Here is a 17,777-nt window from a genome sequence, read left to right on the forward strand (position 1 = left end):
AGTTAGACAGCGCCACCTTGTGGCAGATTTTTTCAAGTGCCTGTGTTGAGAATTAAGTGCCGGTGCCAAACAGGGGAAACCACTTGTTCAAATTAAGCCCTGCTTTTGGTCGCACCATACTGACTTTGCAGCTTCCATTATTGTTTATGCTGAAATTGGCAACATAAACCTCTGGATTTTGGGGTGAGCCAAAGACTCTCCTGAGACTTTTGGATTCCTATTAGGAATGCTGTCTGACTATTAATTTGATGCGCTTTAGGGACGTAGCCCATTTTTTCTGATTTTGCTTCTCACCAGGGCCGGCTTTTGGGCAGTGCGAGCGGTGCGAGCTCACCGGGTGTCAAGGTCAGGGGGGCGCCGGGCGCCACAATACCTGTGTGTTAAATCGTCAGTCACTCCAAAAGCCTGCACTGTTAAACGGTTGTCCTTCTTTCTTTTCTACGATGTTAATCTTCGTAGAAATGGAAGAGAGGAAAACCGTGTTAAATCAGGAGGCACGCTTTTGCCCGCCCATGCGTTGCTCTGTAAGTGTTTTGATTAGCTGCCGCCTGCCTGTACATCGCGGGACGCAGGTGGGGGCGGGCCCTGGAAAAGTCAACAGATACTTCCGGCGGCTAACATTACCGGCACGCGCTCTCCAGTCCACGGGATTTTTGGCATGCAGCATAAAGGTGAGTTAGGTCAGCTTTTTTTATTAATCAAAAATGAGGCCTCTCGAGCTGCACGATTACGATGTGATATATGAAGGCCGTGTTACTCCCCACCATCTTGATGAGACTGCGCGGCATCTGCCTGTATCTCAGCTGTTATCGCTCGCCCCTCCTTTATTTCCCCCATGCTTGGGTGCCTTTTATAAGATAGCGTTACCAGAGCCGACTGTGAGCTGAAAGAAGCCCAGCCTGAAAAAAAAGTCTTTCTCTTCCTCTCTCCCGATCGTTCCCCTTTCTTTAAATCAGCTCTGTTCTGGGCTTTAAGTAGGATGCAAAAAACGGAGTGGGGGGGGGGGGGGGGGGGCGAGGGAGAATGTAATTAGGGCGTGGCTTTAAAAGTAAGCTAAAAAAATTGTGTTTAGCATAGTGTGCTGCCTGAATAACAATTTGCTTCTTCTGTCATTGCATCCAGATATATAATACAAGTAAAATTACACCTACAACATGCCAGGACTATTGGCTTTGCTAATAGTTGTTAGTTGCATAAGATAAATAAGCAACAACTATGGCTTTGTTGTATAGAATATTAAAAATGCTTCAATTCAGACATTATGAAACTGTGAAAGACCTACAACGAGTCTCTTTGAAGTTGCATCAAAGTCAGTGAAGGTTGACACTGTTGCAGAGTTAAGATTTTTTTTATTATCCTGAGGGTGAGGGCAATAACGGAGAGCCCGATAGGGACCCACCTGAGCACCTGCTTTTTAGAACTGCTGGTCATGAGCACCGGCAGGACCCGGCCCACTTAAAGTCCTGCCTCCATTTCTATTTCCCACTTTCTCCCTCTGCTTATGCTCTTGCCGACCCTACTGAAATCAACCCTGGGGAGAAGACGAGACTGCAAAGTTATATGTAACAGATACCACCCCTCTCCTCCATCACCCCCCTCTCCTCCATCACCCGCATTTCCTGGAAGGTGTTTTGTCACATAAGATCAGGGGATAGTGAAGAGCTTTCAGACATGGTTGTGTGGCCAATTGAATATTGCAAACATGTGGCAGTGTGGTCTTTTGAATACTTCCATATGAGCAGCCGTCTTTGATGTTGGGATGGTTCCTCCGTTCCTTTTGCGTCCTTGGCCTGTTTGCTGTCCGGGTACCCTATTTTGTATGTTCTTTTCTTGTTTTGACCAGCCTGTAGCGCGGCAGGCCTCGGTCTCAGTTAATTGGGGTGACACCAATTAAAGGACACAGAAACGTAGTATAAGTATCTGGGCTGCTCAAAGACCACATGCGGTCTTGCCCACGTTTATTTATCCCCTCGGGACGAGCCCGCCCCGAGGGGTGTGTGGATGCGTTTTTTAGCGCAACATTGTATAAGAGAGCCCGGGTTGCTCTCTACATCCCTCCTTCCTTTTAGTTGACTGTCCCCTAGTGCACCCCGTCATGGGGTAGTATATACATAGTCTTTTAATCTCTGGTCGCAGGGCTCGAACCCCGTCTAAGAAGCGGGCCCATCCGTTGCTGTCTAGCGCCCTGCGGACGCGGGTGAGGGTAGGGTCTTCACGAGTGGCCTGACCGATCTCCTCAAGGGTCATAGCTTTCGGGCAGGACCCCTGCGATACTATGCTGACGAAGGCCTCCGTGTTGCACGTGTCTTCCGGTATGGCAGCTGATGGGGTTGATCGCGGATGCCGGGACAAGTAGTCCGCGGGATTGTGAGCCCCCGGCCGATAGATCACCTTGAACTGGTACGCCTGGAGCTGCACGGCCCAGCGTTTGATCCACGCGGTGCCAGCCTCGACAATCCCGTGAACAGGGGGAGTAACGGCTTGTGATCCGTCACGACGGTGAAGTCCTGTCCGCACAGGTACAAGTGGAAGTGCTGGCAGGCCCATTTGATGGCCAGCGCTTCTCTCTCTATCTGGGCATACCTCGTCTCGGTGTCGGTAAGCGCCTTGCTGGCGTGCACAATGGGCTTTCATACTTCGTGCTCATGTTCCTGCAAGAGGACGGCACCGAGGCCCACCGGGCTGGCATCCACCACCAACTCTGTCTTCCTCCGGGGGTGGAAGTAGGCCAAGATTGTCTTGTCGAGGAGCCCCTCCTTGATCTCTTGGAACGCCTTGTTGGCCGCCGGGGTCCACTCCCACGGGTGATCATGGCGCGGGAGGGTGCGTAGTGGTTCAGACATCGCAGCTAGCCTGGGTATGAACTGCCCACATTAGGTAGCCATTCCAAGAAAGCTTCTCACTTCAGTGGGACTGCACGCGGTGGGTGGCGCTCGGATGGCTTCCGCCTTTCTCGGATCTACCAGCAACCCCTCTCGAGTAAACGTGTATCCAAAGAAGTCTACACTGTCCTGGTAGAACAAGCACTTCGCCTTGTGTAGCGTCAGCCCGCACTCTGTCAGTCTCCGGAGTGTGGCCCGCAGGTGTGCGTGATGCTCTTCCAGAGTGTTGGAGTAGACTAAAATGTCGTCGCTGAGGTTGATCACGCCCTGCAGACCGGACAGGGTCTCTCGGATTGCGTTTTGGAATACCTCTGCCACGGAGGAGACACCAAAACTCAGCCTTTTGTACCTCCGGAGGCCGACATGGGTCGAAAACGTGGTGATGTATCGACTGCTGGGGTCTAGTTCTAGCTGGTGGTAGCCCGCATTTAGGTCCAGCTTTGAGAACCATTTGGCCCCATTGAGGTCCGTCACGATGTCGTCCATCATGGGGGTGATGTGCCGCTCCCTCTTCACTGCTGTGTTGGGCAGCCGCATGTCCACACAGAGTCTGATGGCCCCTGGTTGCTTGGGCGCCACGACCAGCGGGGACACCCAGGGAGTGGGGCCGGAGACTTTTTCAATGACATCCAGCTCTTCGAGCTTCCGCAACTCCTCTTCCACCTGTGGGCGCAGGTTGAATGGCACCCTCCGATGTCTGAGGGCTACCGGCTGTATGGACGTGTCTATGTTCAGCTTGAACTTCTTGCCCTTTAGTTTTCCCAGGCCGGTGAAGAGTGTTGGGAACTCCTTGAGTATGTCCTCGGCGTGGGAGTCATGAACCTGGTTCGCAAAGAACACTAGCCCAAGGTCCTCTGCAGTATGACAGCTAAGCAGCGTCCCTTTCTTGCCTTCCGTGACATGAAATTGTGTCTGAGTCGAGTATCCCCCGCTGGCGATGGTGGCACTGATGACACCACGGAGGGGAAGAGGGTCCGTCCCTCCGTACGTATAAATCCGCGCCTTGAATGGCGTCAAGGGCGACAGACGGTCATACTGGTCGGAGTCCATCACATTGACCGACGCCCCTGTGTCGATGAGGGCTTGGACCTCAGTGCCTCCCACTGAGACGGAACACATGGGCGGTGGCCTCCGCCGGGAGCCTGTCCTGCTGACATACGATACCACAAAGACCTCGTCGTCCTCGTCCTCATACATCGGGGCCTGCGACTGTGGCTGATGTTCTCCGCTTGGCAGCGGGTCTTCCTGCGAGACCTGGCGCACTTGCTGTGGCCCGAACCTGGGTCTCGATGACGGCTGTCTGAAACGCCCACCCCGGCATACCCTGGCGTAGTGACTCATTCTTCTGCAGCGGGAGCACGTCTTGCAGTATCCACACGAGCCCCCAGTTGCAGGCCAATATGATCTGATCCCTTATCTCCACTCTCTGGTACATGAAGGGACACGTGCTGGCCAGGCGGCGCAGCCGCGCGTAAAACATATCGACGGATTCGGTGTTGGTTTGCCACGCCCTCCGGAACTTAAACTTTTCGAAATCCAGGTTCAGTTGAGGATCAAAATGCCTATTCAGCGCAGCCACCGCTGCGTCATAATCATCATCGTTCCCGGTGTTGGGAAGCGTGTTGAACAAGTCATAGATTTCAGCCCCTCCATAATATATAGTAGTGACCGCTTCACTGCCCCATCGGTTTCTTGGGTCCCTCTATAGTAGTGGTTTAGTCGCCCTACCCATGCCTTCCATCTCGGGGCGGCGGTAGCTGGGTCTGCGGTTTCGCTGAACGGTGGTAGGGGCGCTACTGCGTTGTGGGTGACCACCGGTGGCGGTGGTGGGTTGTTACCAGCACCTGCGTTGGACCCGCCAGCTTGTGGTGCACCAGCGCCTGCCGCAGGCCCTGAAGACATCGTGCGACTTTACTGGTGGGACCTGTGGGTTTTGCCAGTGCTTGTTAGCCCAGTACGGTACGGTCACTCTCACTTGGTGCTGAGGCTCTGCCAAGGCTTGTTTAGTAAAACGTGTGTGAACATTGATTTTGCCAATGCTTGTTGCTCATGACCTCCTCTCCCAGCTCTGGGCCTTATTATCTCCTCCCACGGCCTTCAGTTGCTGCACCACGCAGCATTGGGCACAGTTGGGAGGCGGTCCGCTTCCAGTACCACGCGGGTGGGCTCCGCAACCACCGGGATGAAGCAGGTGAGCAGCGGGGGAGTCAGCAACGCGGGTGGGCTCTGCACGCTCCCCGCGCAGGCCGACAGAACAGCACGCAAGGCACGACCGGCCTCGTCGCCAGTGTAGCGCAGCAGGCCTCGGTCTTAGTTAATCGGGGTGACACCAATTAAAGGACACAGAAACATAGTATAAGTATCTGGGCTGCTCAAAGACCACGTGCGGTCTTGCCCACGTTTATTTATCCCCTCGGGACGAGCCCGCCCCCAGGGGTGTGTGGATGCGTGTTTTAGCGCAACATTGTATAGGAGAGCTCGGGTGGCTCTCTACACAGCCAAGCAGGTCAGCCAATGTGCGTGAGGTGACAGGAGATAGTTCAGTAGGTTGAACTCAGCGTTTGTATTGTTTTGAGGGTAATAAAATGAGTGTAATTAATCTAAGTAATAATATCAAAGCCTATTTTATACGCAGAAAGAGACAAGTATTCCGCGCTGTTATTAAGTTGCTGTTATTGTTCTAAAATGGTCTGCGTGGAAAGAAGCCATATGCAGGGGGCCTTGTACAGAGTGGGAAGGATAGGTAGTCCTCAAACCTGCCAACTTGAACAAAAATCTCACCGTGTGAGACGGGGCGGGGCCGTGGAGGGGGCAGGGCCTTGTGCCGAGAAGTACCTCCGAGGCACTTTTTCCCCCACTCTGCCACCAAAGCTTGAAGAGGCTGGTGCCTATGGCCCGGGATGTTCTCAAACCCCTTAATGGACGCCTGAAAAAAAGAGATGGAAATTCACTGCACTATTTACAGTGGTTTTCAGCTCTTTTTCAATGCCAGGGAGCGATATCGACTCCTCGCCGGGTAACCGTGTGATAAGAGCTGATATCAAGGGCAGGGTCGGCTCTAGGGCGGTGCGACGGGGGCCACCATACTGGGTGCTGACTTAGGGTAGGGGCGCCTAACAATATGGTTTTAAAAGCATCTGCTGCTGCATTCTTTGCCTCCAGCAATTTTCAGCAAACAATAAAAATGTCAGAATAACTGGTGATTAACTGTTATGAAAGAGCTGCATGAAAACTGCAAAGTATAGGATGAAGCTTTATGCTTTTCCTCAAGCCTTTCATTATCCTAATGTTGCAAAATGTGTTTATTTGGGTAGAAATCAATTCTTATTATTAAAGTGAACCCAAGGTGTTCCATTTTCAATTCTGAGTTTGTGCTTCTCCAGACCAAGTACTCAAACGATACTGTCCACTACAACACCTTGTAGTCCTCTGTCCTATGTAACATTTCCTATAAACTGATTTACACATGTATGATTGATTGGCTCTGGGTAATGTGTGTGATGTAAAGTGCTCTGGTATGTGTGGCGCTATAAAACTAATAAATGCATCTGAGAGAGAGTAGTTTTGGAGACTTGAGTGGCACTGTTAAAGGGTGGTGTTAAGGGAATCCGTGGCAGGGGTGATCATGGGGGGAGGGGCGTCAACAAACATTGTGGCATCTGCCGCCACTAGCGCTAAAGCCGGCCCTGCTTATCACAATATTCCTGTAACTGAGTGGCTTCATGGCAATTGGTTTCTATGTATTTAATTGATTTTATGAGATTGCTGCTGTACTGCATTGTCCTATTTTGTGTATTGCATTTTAAATTTTGAGAAGGCTTCAAGGTTTTTTCCATATTTCTGATCTCAATCTCCCTTTATGAGTTGATCATTTCTTATTGACTGTATTCTGAAATGCTGTTTTGAGTCTTGTCTCTAGGGACACATTACCTCATAGTTCTTGAGGTAAACACCGTCCCAGAACTCGCAATTTAGGCCCCACTATCATGCAAACTATCTAAGCAATCTATCTAAGTGGTAGTACACCCACGCTGTATTCAGTGTTCCCTTACCTGCTGGACTCCACCTCAGTGAGCTATAGCCTGTAATTAGTTCATAGCCAAGTAACACCACCAAACTGAGTGAGTAATTTAATACATTCTTAAACCCTGGAGTGCCTTTGGAAGAAATCCTCAAGCTTAATCAATTTAACATTCATTTATTTTCAAGAATCTAAACCAAGTAAGGCTTTGTGGCAGGAATTGGCGCTAGCGGAAGAGATCAGCCTCAAGCCGGTCCGCACAGATGACAAAGCGGCTTTTGATACGGTGTCACATGACATTCCCCTGCAAAGATTGGAAAAAGCAGGAATTCTCAGCACTGTGTTGAAGTGGATTAAATCCTTTCTCTCCAATTGCAAGCAAGCAGTCTACCTCCCCCCATTTGCACAGGGGTTTTGTGAGATCTGTGGCGTACCTCAGGGTTTAGCCTTAAGCCCATGCCTATTTAATATCTGTATGGCTTCCCTTGACGCTATTGTTCAAGCGTTCGGATTTCATGTGGTGTCTTTAGCTGATGACACCCAGCTGATGTTTGCCTTTAAACACCTTGATGCCTCGGTCTCACCTCATTTTCAGGGATGCCTCTCTGCAGTAGCAGACTGAATGCATCAAAGCTGCCTTTACCTAAACTCTGAAACATCGGAACTCTTGATATTTGGCTCCCCCATGGTACCGGTTCTGACCAAGCCCTGACAATAACATTTAGGGCCACTCAATTGAAAGGCCTGATGTATATTTGTGACAAAATAAATTAAAAGATATCTTTCTCGCAGAGCGTTACACTCTGCCAACCACAACCTGCTTTGCATTCCCAAGATTAAAAATACCAGAGCTGGGGGTGTTCCTTATTTTTTGGACCGAAATTCTGGAATCAGTTAACTGATCATATCAGTTGAGCCACATCAGAGAATTTTTTTTAAAAGTTCTCTTAAGACCCACCTTTTCAGGGAGCTTTAATGCCTATCAATCTCTGTTCTGTTTAATTATCTTAGCTGCATCTTGTTGTCACCTAGCGCTGGAAACCTCCTTTTTGGAGCTGATGTTTTGTGTTTCACAAATACAGTTCATTCATTCATATGCATCGGCTTGCTTTCTACTTCACAAAATATTCTCATTTATTTCAAGACATTTCAGAGTTGTGTTGGTTTTGTCACAAACTCACGGATTGACTATGCCAATGCTTGCTATCTGGGCCTGCCTAAAACTACAATTCAAAAGTGTCAGAGAATAAAATGACTGTCAATTGGAGTGGTTTGTAATCTTTGTAAATATGACAAGATATCAGAAGCATGAAGATAGCTTCGCTGACTTCTTGTTGAGCAGAGGAACAAATGTGAAGTGCCCTGCTGCTACAAATCTTTCTAAGAGATTAACTTTACTTTCTTTCAAAGCTATTTCCCAGATGCAAAACTAACACATCTCTGAGATCTGGAAATCTTTTACCCATGACCCTTCGATTTGCAAAGACCAGAACTGGTGGCAGAACATCCTCTGTTTTAGCTCCCAGTCTATGTAATTTGTTCCAGCATCTCTATGATGAACTGAGAATCTGACATAATTGAGGAAAAGGATTAGAGCCCTCCTATTCTGTTAATTTGATGCTTGGTTCTGCCTAGTGCGTAGTGCGAGCAGTTGCCCCACTAGTTCCCCAGTCTCGTATAATCCACTTTGTTGTGTTTTATACACTTCGCCTGATTTCTGCGTAAGCCAGCTGTTTATTTCGGCTTTAAGGGAAATTACCTGTAGTTGGGAATTTTCTGCTTTCTGTCCCTGAGTTATTGAGGTCATGTAGTCTTCTTCTGCCTTGGCCAGCTCAGCTAACAGCCATTCATTCTCTAGCCGATATTCTTTCCTCGCACATGCTACAAAGCTGATTGTTTCGCCCCTTAGGGCAGCTTTGAAAGTATCCCAGACTATGTTACGGCTCGCACTATATCTATTAATGTCTAGGAATTGTTGAGCCCAATTCTTCATATGCTCAATATAAGACTTATTAACCAGGAGCTTCTTGTCCAATGTCCACTTACTGCGTATCTTACTAGGTATGTCAACCTCAAGATCCAGTATCAACAGATTATGATCCGAGATCACTTTCGGGAGCTTTCTAATCCACACTTTATTAGCCGGGTTTGTTGAAGCAAGAAAGTAGTCGAGTCTAGTGTATTAGTGTATATGGCTCTGTTATTAGCGGCCAAAACTTTTCGATCAACCAATCTTAAGACACAACATTATAAAACTTAATTTAATCTGTATTTTACCCCTGCCAAGCTTTTTAGTTGGGGCAAGAGAGCAGACGACAGGTGCCCAAGGTGCGTAGATGGGTCTGCAACAATAGTGCATATGTTTTAAGATTGTGATAGGCTGCTATCTCTAAAGAACGAGGTGGCGAGTTTCTGGGAGGGGCTGCTAGGGCGCAGGATTAACCTATTCCCTACCCTGATGCTAATGGGCTAGGATAGTTGTATTTGCCTGGATACTAAAGAGAAATATTTTGTATTAATCTGCACAGCTGTTTTTAGAATAATAATCGCAGCAAGATGGAAGGATGTTGACCCCCCCGACTTTCAAATATGGCTAGCATGTCTCTTGGGGATATATAATCAGGAGACCGCACTACACATGTGCCAGGGTAGGGAGAAAAGGAAACTCGAACGGGCAATTTTGCCACCTATTTCAAGGTGTCGAAGGAATGTGGGATGCCAAGGCAGGATAAGAGGTGGTGGTCTTTGGGATGTACTCTAAACTACGTATATATCAATTTAATATATGTAATCAGGAACTGGTATCATCTGGTTTTATATATCTAACTGTTGTATCCAGTGTGTATAATATTTATTGTATTTATAATATTTCCTTCCCTAACTCTGTTAATAATATGAACCAGTGCCTTTGTGTGTATATTGTATAAACTTAATGCACTGATTTATTCTGTCTGTAAGAACCGATATATGTATTGTAACTGGATTTCCATGGGTATATAAAAAGAAAAAAAGGAATCTGAAGAGACACCCAGAGAACCTAAGCTGGAAAAACAAAATAGGAAACATGCGTATCAGAGTACAGAGCAGTCTGTGTAGGCAAACTAAAGTTCATGAGCTCGGGTATGGTAAGATATCTGGATACAAAAAAAATTATGAGAACTCTGGTTGTACACTTGCGCTCACTGTGTATGTAAATAATTAGATGTTATATACAGCCAATGTAACAGCAATAATAATAAAGGTTATTTATGTTTATAATACAGTTACATGTCACCTTTCCAATCGGAAGTAGCCGTACACCTGAAGCAATGCCACTTCTTATCAGAACAACCCTGTGTAGCCTACCCTGTGTAGCATGACTGTAGCAGTGCAAAATAAATCCTTTTGACTGGTAAAAGCCTTCCTTTTCAATATTCATAACACACTCCTATGTATGCCTTGTAGCACACATGGCAGGGTGCACGGTATTTAAAAGTACGACATGTAGAAATGTAAAGTTAACATGTCATTACAGTGACAAGCACCTGAAAGCTATATTCACTGTAGAAAGGCCTAGCTCTCCTCTGTAGAAAATCAGAGAATATATTAAAAATCCTAATACTGTATATCTTGAATGAGACTTTGCTGAAAAATAATTAAAGAACTTTCTTTAATAGCTATTAACAACCCAATTCAATGGTGAAGTTGTATTTTTTATACATATTAAGGATAAGTAACTTTAAAAAAGTTACCGTTTCCATGCCAGGTGTTTCTGGAGGCTAAATTTACATTTGCTCTTCCACTTCTGCCAACAATAATTAGTGTTTTAGTAAGTGTGAAAAAGGTGTGAAAGAAAAGGCTGACTGAATGGGCAGAGAAGACACGTCTGAATCAGACAGAATATGCAGGGCTGGGCTGTGAGCATCCTTTTTAACATTACAGTGTAAAATCCTGCTTGAATGACAAATCCTTTTTGGGGGATCATTTGTGTTTACTTACAGCACAGGGGGCACACTTGAAAATTAAGGGTAACAGGATGCCAAAACAGTTCTTCTGTACCTACTTTCTGGTTGCTGGAAAACCCAGCTTTGTTCCACCAGACATCTGTCTTTGGGTTTATTGGGGGTGCCGCAGCTGCTTCAGACTGCATTTTGGTGATAGATGTGGGCGGACAGAAGGATTACCATAATACACTCCCCATACACACCAGAGCCCTTAGACATCCAGTGTAGAGGGGCTGAAGAAAAAAAATTTAAGGGGAAAATTCAGTTGATCATACTTTGATGATAAAAGCAAGATCTACCAACAGGGGGTATGTGGGTATTTAACACACCCAACATCTGAACTTTTTCAAGGCCCATAAAAGTAGGCCATAATGAGTAGTCTCATAAGATCAGGTTGCTAGTGACCACTAGTGGGCCTTAATGATGAGTTTCATGCACCCGTCCATTACAATTTCTGCCTTGGCTGAATGCAACTTTAAAGATTTAGTGAATATCCACAATTTTACTTCTTGGGGAGTGCGACTTAGGTTCTTAATGCAGTACTTTTCCTACAGAGAAAGATGGAAGATAATTTGTGTCTCATCCATGTTAAATTACAGTTAAGTGTTGAATTATATACTGAAGCAAAATTGGAGCTCCAATTCCGCTATTGTCATCCTAAAATCCTCAACAGGTGACACAATTACTGATTTTGTCTCAATATGCCCTAAAACCAGCTCGCCTAAGGTCTAACAACTTAGAATTTTCTACCATTTGTTGTAATTATAAAGTAACTGTTTTCTCTAAGCACTTGAAAATTGGTCTGAAATTGGCGAGGCCTGATTGCACTATTGTGGGTTTCTTCAGCCGTGGTTGAAAAATAATTTGTTTAGGGAAGAGGTGTGGCGCAGCGGCAAGGGCGGCTGACTCCGGACCCCGGGAGCCAGTTCGATCCCCAGGGCCGGCAGCAGATTAGCCCAGCACCATGTGACTCTGGGCAATATCTCGCTTAATCTTCCTGAGCACCTTGACGCCCTCGGGTAATTGTTCACGCTTTACAAATACTGGACATTTACATTTAAAATCTTTGGGGATCGTATCAGTCCTGAAAGACATTTTAGGACTGTTCTAATTAGTGACCCTGCATTTTATATAATTCTTTAAGAAACTTTCCAAGGCACATATGCATGGCAAAAAAACACTTCTCTTGTTGGAAGGTATTTAAACGCAGTGACTTGCAAGCATGATTTTTCAGTATGGGGTTAACCAGAACGGGTTTGAATTTCTGGCACATTCTGCCAACTTTTTCATAAAAGATTAGCAAAAGAGTATTAATCAATTCCACAGAGGAATTTACTTTATACCTAGTTGCTTAGAGTTTCTACACTTTTAAAAACATTGCTATGAACGTTTCGCGCATTCTGGGTCAAGCTAAATATCATTTTTTGGAGATTATCTAGTTGTATTTCCTCATAAGTTGATTGTATGTTATATTGTCTTCTTCCTAACAGTAATTCCTCCAAATAACTTCTAATGTAATCAGTGTCTTCCTTTCTTGGGCCCGTTCTTGGGAAAACCATTTGCAGGAAACATTTGTTTCCTCAAATTAGTAGATTTAATCTGGACAAATGTGTTAAATGCTACTCTTAGGGGACTGGCCTAAACAGTATGGCATTAACATTGACATTGAGGTCAATCACTTCTTTTTGGGATTCTAGTGAGAATTCCTAGTATTTTTAGCTTAATCCATTGGGTTAATATAAGCCCAACGGTTTAGCATTGTTTTTTCTTATATATGAGCTTTCTGATTGAATCCCCTTGATTTCAAAACGTACTCTACAATGGTCAGACCAGTGTACAGGCTTGGGGTACGGATAAGGAGCATATTGGGGATACTAAAAAAAAAGGGTCAAGTAGACGGTCTTTCCAGTGTGTTTGTCCAATCACCCAATAACAGATTCAATGACATCATATTCGTTAACAGTTCATGAACCATCAGTTCCACTGCCGTTTTCAGGGCCATTGGAATTATGCGGCAGGGGAGGCCAAATTATGTGTCAGCGTATGGGCATTGGTTGCACTTCATTAGTACTAGTTTAACACCCAAATATAGCAATAGGCAACAGAAAGGTGATCAGACAACCTTTGCAAAGGTCCTTCCACTGCACCGCAATGTGTCACTGAGTTTTTAGTAACTCTTGAAGTATTTGAGCTAGAAACATTTTGTTGGTTAAAATCTGGAGATTATGCAGCAGATGATGGACTATGTAGCAAATGCGGCAAATCTATTGCTATGCGATTAAAGCAGTAGCCGCACAATTCTAGTGGCTTTGCGTATAGTTAAGTCTCATAAAGAAGGTTACATCTTGGGCTTATCATGGTATATTTCAAATGCTTCTCCTTGAACAAATGAACACAGAAGCCGAAGTTTTTTTAGGAGACTTCCCAATTCCAAGACTACCTAGTCATGATTCCCCTGCATGCCTCTTTCTTCCACCAATCACTTTCGGTCTCTTTACCTCACTCTTGCAGGTTAGTTTCAGAACTTTCTTTCTCCCTTTATTACTGTGTCCTTGTCTTTCTCCTCCTGCTTCTTTCTTCTCTCTCTTTTGCACTGGGTCAAAGTTTGATGATGGAACATAAGACTCCCGCTTTTATCTGGAGCGCTCAGGCCTGAGTACTATGCTGAGGTGGCCCCCTGCAGCACCCCCACGAACCGCAGGGGATGCGGGGGCCTGTGTTACGCCCCTGGTGCCACTGCATACCAGGACGCCCTCTGGAAGCTAACATTGCACTTAAATTCACCAGCAACCACCAGCACAAATTAAGAAGTGGAAGGCTAATGTCATAAGATGTCAAAAACAATGAGAGAGCAAGGGAAAGGAAGGGGTGCATCCGTATCCCCAATGTAATATATGTTAAACAACGATGGACGAACCCATTATGTGTGTGGTACAATCACTAGTTGGGCAGTGTTTTGGACCCACTGGGTTTGTTTAAAAGACCCCTCACACACCAACCTGGTTGGTGTCACACCTGCACCACACCAGCTCTGCTGTAATCGGGCGTTGTAGCACAACCGGGGGGCATTCGGCCACCTGGCTGGGACCCCAGTGATGAAGCATGACACCAACCAGGTTGGTGTGTGAGGGGTCTTTTAAACAAACCCAGTGGGTCCAAAACACTGCCCAACTAGTGATTATACCACACACATAATGGGTTTGTCCATCTTTGTTTAACATAATGTCATAAGATGACATGCGAACAGCATATTTCCGAGGGAATTATTTTTTACATGGCAGAGGTGACAGTGCGAATGTAAGCACAGCAAAATACACCAATGTTTTGATGAAGTCAGCACTGCACAGAGAGCAGCAAACATAAAAAATTCAATTCCTGCTCACATCTAATTGTGTTTTCAAAACAGCTGTATCATAATAAGCAAACTGTGTGCCAACTTTCACTTTTCATTAAATTGATTTCCTGCAATGAGAGCCGAAAGGAAACAAGCCGGAAAGTAATTGGTTCTATTCTTAGATTTGGCAATCCAATTTCCACCCCAAAAGAGATTTCCTTCAAACTGTGGATAATCAGTAACAAACAGAGTTGATAATGCAAATGCTTTGCATGATGAGCCCTGGACTCTGCATTGTTATTTAAAGCACATTGTGTTTATTTTAGAGGTGAGACCTCAAAAGCCACATTGAACCAGCTGATATCATGAAAGTAAAATTTCACTCTTTTGCATTTTTGTGTGAATTGAATGTTCTTTAAAACAGCCATATTGAGGAAAACGTAAACACCACACAATAGGAACGGAAAGATCAGCGGCAAGTCAAACATCAATCTGACTGCACCCCCGAAGATAGAAAGTACTTGGCCCAGCTGCCCCCCAACGATTCTAGGTGGTTTGGGGACTAATGCTCTCTTTTGAGGAATGCATAATTTGTGCTGCTGGTTGCAGGTGGAGGTACTGGAATTCATTTTTGCGGGCTGGGACTTCTTTTTCAACATCACACTGTCACCCGACAAAGAAAAACAAGTATATGCGAAATCTATTGGCTTTGTCAATGTTTTTTTTACATGTTGCATACCAGTGGAGTTGCTGAGCAACATGGCTTAAAATAAAATAAAAAAAACAACTGGAAAGAAACAAAAATAATTTGAACTGAAGTATTGGAAAGTCTAAAAAAAGACTACACTCATTGGCATGCCCTTAATTAAGAATCTACATAGCAAGGTAAATGTGTTCATCAAGGAGACTTAGATACCAGTCCAGCAGGGCAGAGAACCTGGTCACAGTTAGAAGACTGAAGCCCATTTTTCATTGTAAATTAGCTAAGGTAATATTTACTTTTTGACTAAGGAGAATGCTATTTCTATAGATGAATGTTAGATTAAGAGCAATAGAGCCCAGGCGGAACCTAACTCCAATCTTCAGGGTAAGAGACCAAAAAGGTAAGAGAGAAGGAGCTTCCACTGCCACAAAAAGCAAAAGTGATGTACATACAACACTTGGTCAAAAAAAGCTTTTATTTAACTTTTTGAGTTATTTTTTACCAACTTTGCTCCTGAAACAATGCAGAGGCTGTTCTCTTTGGATACCAATATGTTTTTTTATTTGTCTTTAGTCTTCTTTAGTCGGATCTGTTAGCGCCTGGAAAGCTTTTGGGGTAACCATGCGCTTTACAAATATGGAGATAGGAGTAATAAAATGAATGCTGTCAATAAACATTTCCGAGCAAAAAAAACGTTGCAGCATTTTTCCGCAAGCGGGAAAGATGAAAAGTAGTGCATTGTATAAAACAGCATCCATTGTATAAAACAGCATCCTGTGGAACCCCCTAATGAGCTGAAGGGTTAATGAAACCTATAAAGTCTAAGAGGGGGGGGTGGCAGGGCCTGCAGAATGATAAAAGAAGCAAATGAAGAACTTCTATCGATGGAATGAAAGTGGTTTGGGAGACAAGCTCTTCGCTAAGGAGATCTGGTCAAAGATTACCAGTTTGCAGCTGGCAATATATATGGACTCTATTAATACTTAAACTGTGATAAACACACAAAGAGAATGGGGTTCCAGAGGAAATTGGAGAGACCTGCAAGGATTGGTTCCCCAAACAATAATCATACAAATACAATAAATCCTTGGGTCTAGATGGAAGAACTAAGAAGAGAAACAAGAGATTGATTCTCAATGCTTTAGGACAAAATCCCATCACCCACCAATGGTGGCATGCTTCATCATCTGGCTTTCTCCTCTTGGCGGGAAAATCTAGCCCCGCCAAGGGCTACAACTCCTTCTCTGAGAGGGAGGAGCTCAGGGATGCTTTTTTCTCCTCTGTTATGGATGTACTAAATCCAGCAGATGAGAAACTTGGTTGGGTGAATGGCGCAGTGCCACAATTAATTATTGTAAAAGTGAGGCTAGTGATGCTAAAACTAGCTACCAAGAGCAAAGGGGAAAACTTTAGTGACTCGTTCCTGGTGCCAGGATTAAAAACAGTACACCTGCAGTATAAATATGTTACTGCATGTGTGTGAGGAAAACAGGTCTACATGTTTTAGCCATAAAGACCCTAGGTGGTGTCAGGGCATTCGTCAGGACCTTAAAGTCGTGCTACTGCGAAAAGCTAAATTGCAAAGTGCTGAAAAGTAAAGGTGAAATACAAAACCAGTAATCCTGCTTGGAGTATAGCTGATTTACTGGTCCTACCTATGGAAAAAAACATATGCAACAAGAGAAATCAAAAATTAGTTCAAAACGGGCATTGATACGACCAAGTGGAATACTTACATTTGCACTGGTCTGTCATACAAGACAATGCACAAAGGAAGTAAAAGTCACTTACCTGTACCGCATGGATAAGAAGCCTCACCTCAACCTGGCAACAGCTCAGGGAAGGGGCATCGCTCTAGAATAAAGGATGTTTGGTGTATCAAACAATGTGACCATTTATTTGACACCACTCCTTATTTAAAAATTATTAAAAGAAACAACAGATCACATCAATCACACCGCATGCCATTAAAATCCGAAGAATATGAGGCTAAACAACGCGCATCATATTCAAGAAGCTGCTGCACCAAAAATACCAGAAGGGCAGATCTGGGAAAGCTGAAAGGAAGTCATTCTGTACTAATTATTTATGGCAAGTGAAAAGGTGCAAAGTCATCAATAGAGCGCTTCCAGGTGACAATGCTGATGTAACAATAGTCTCACTTTGGAATGCTACAGTCAACAGTATTTCTATCCAGCAAGTCGTATAGCAAGAGAACACAACTATGCCAACCCCTGGATGACTATCTTTACAAGAATCGTGCATCAACTGCGAACACCAGAATTTATCGAGGGAATCCCAGTGAAAGTCTTGTCAAGGTATCACATACAGTGAATCACAGTGCTCACCAGAGTCTGATCTTGTGACAGAGAAGACAAGAGACAAATGCCAGAGTCCTAGAAGATCTCAATGCCCTAGACAGAGTGTATTACCTTAGGCTAAAAGAGGGATGGTATGCCGAGATGCTCATCAAAAGGACCGGACCCCTACAAGGTGACATGAACTAGATATACTGGACATTTATAACCTCACCACCTGAAGGTAACTATGCCTGAGCTGGGGCTGTAAAAACACCATGCTTTACATGATGTGGTCATAAACTCACACGGTGTTTTAAATGCTTAAAAACGGCCCGATAGGCAAAGCGTGAACTAACCCAACAGCCTCCTAACTAAAACTAACTCAGCCTGGGCCATGTAATGCCATGCCTGATAACGTAAGATTATTAACACACAAGAAAGCCATACAAAGGCGAAGCCAAATCACGGAAGCATGCAAAAACATTAACAAATGCTATACTCGCAACTCAGGGCTCCAGACAGAAAAACAAACTAGCAGTGCTGCAAGTCTGTCC

At 45.0% G+C, this 17,777-nt stretch overlaps 1 long non-coding RNA gene across 2 annotated transcripts in view; it reads left to right on the forward strand.

Moving 5' to 3' along the window:
• Positions 1 to 542: 542 nt before the first annotated feature.
• Positions 543 to 17,777, forward strand: part of LOC146796352 (uncharacterized) — a 103,783-nt gene continuing 86,548 nt past the window's right edge. Inside the window, exon 1 of one of the 2 annotated variants that reach the window (XR_014969614.1) lies at positions 543 to 671. This is a non-coding gene — a long non-coding RNA (uncharacterized LOC146796352). The remainder of the gene's footprint in view (positions 672 to 17,777) is intronic. The other variant, XR_014969613.1, reaches the window with a different exon arrangement.

Source organism: Triturus cristatus, chromosome 10, assembly GCF_964204655.1.
Source record: "Triturus cristatus chromosome 10, aTriCri1.1, whole genome shotgun sequence".
NCBI lineage: Eukaryota > Metazoa > Chordata > Amphibia > Caudata > Salamandridae > Triturus > Triturus cristatus.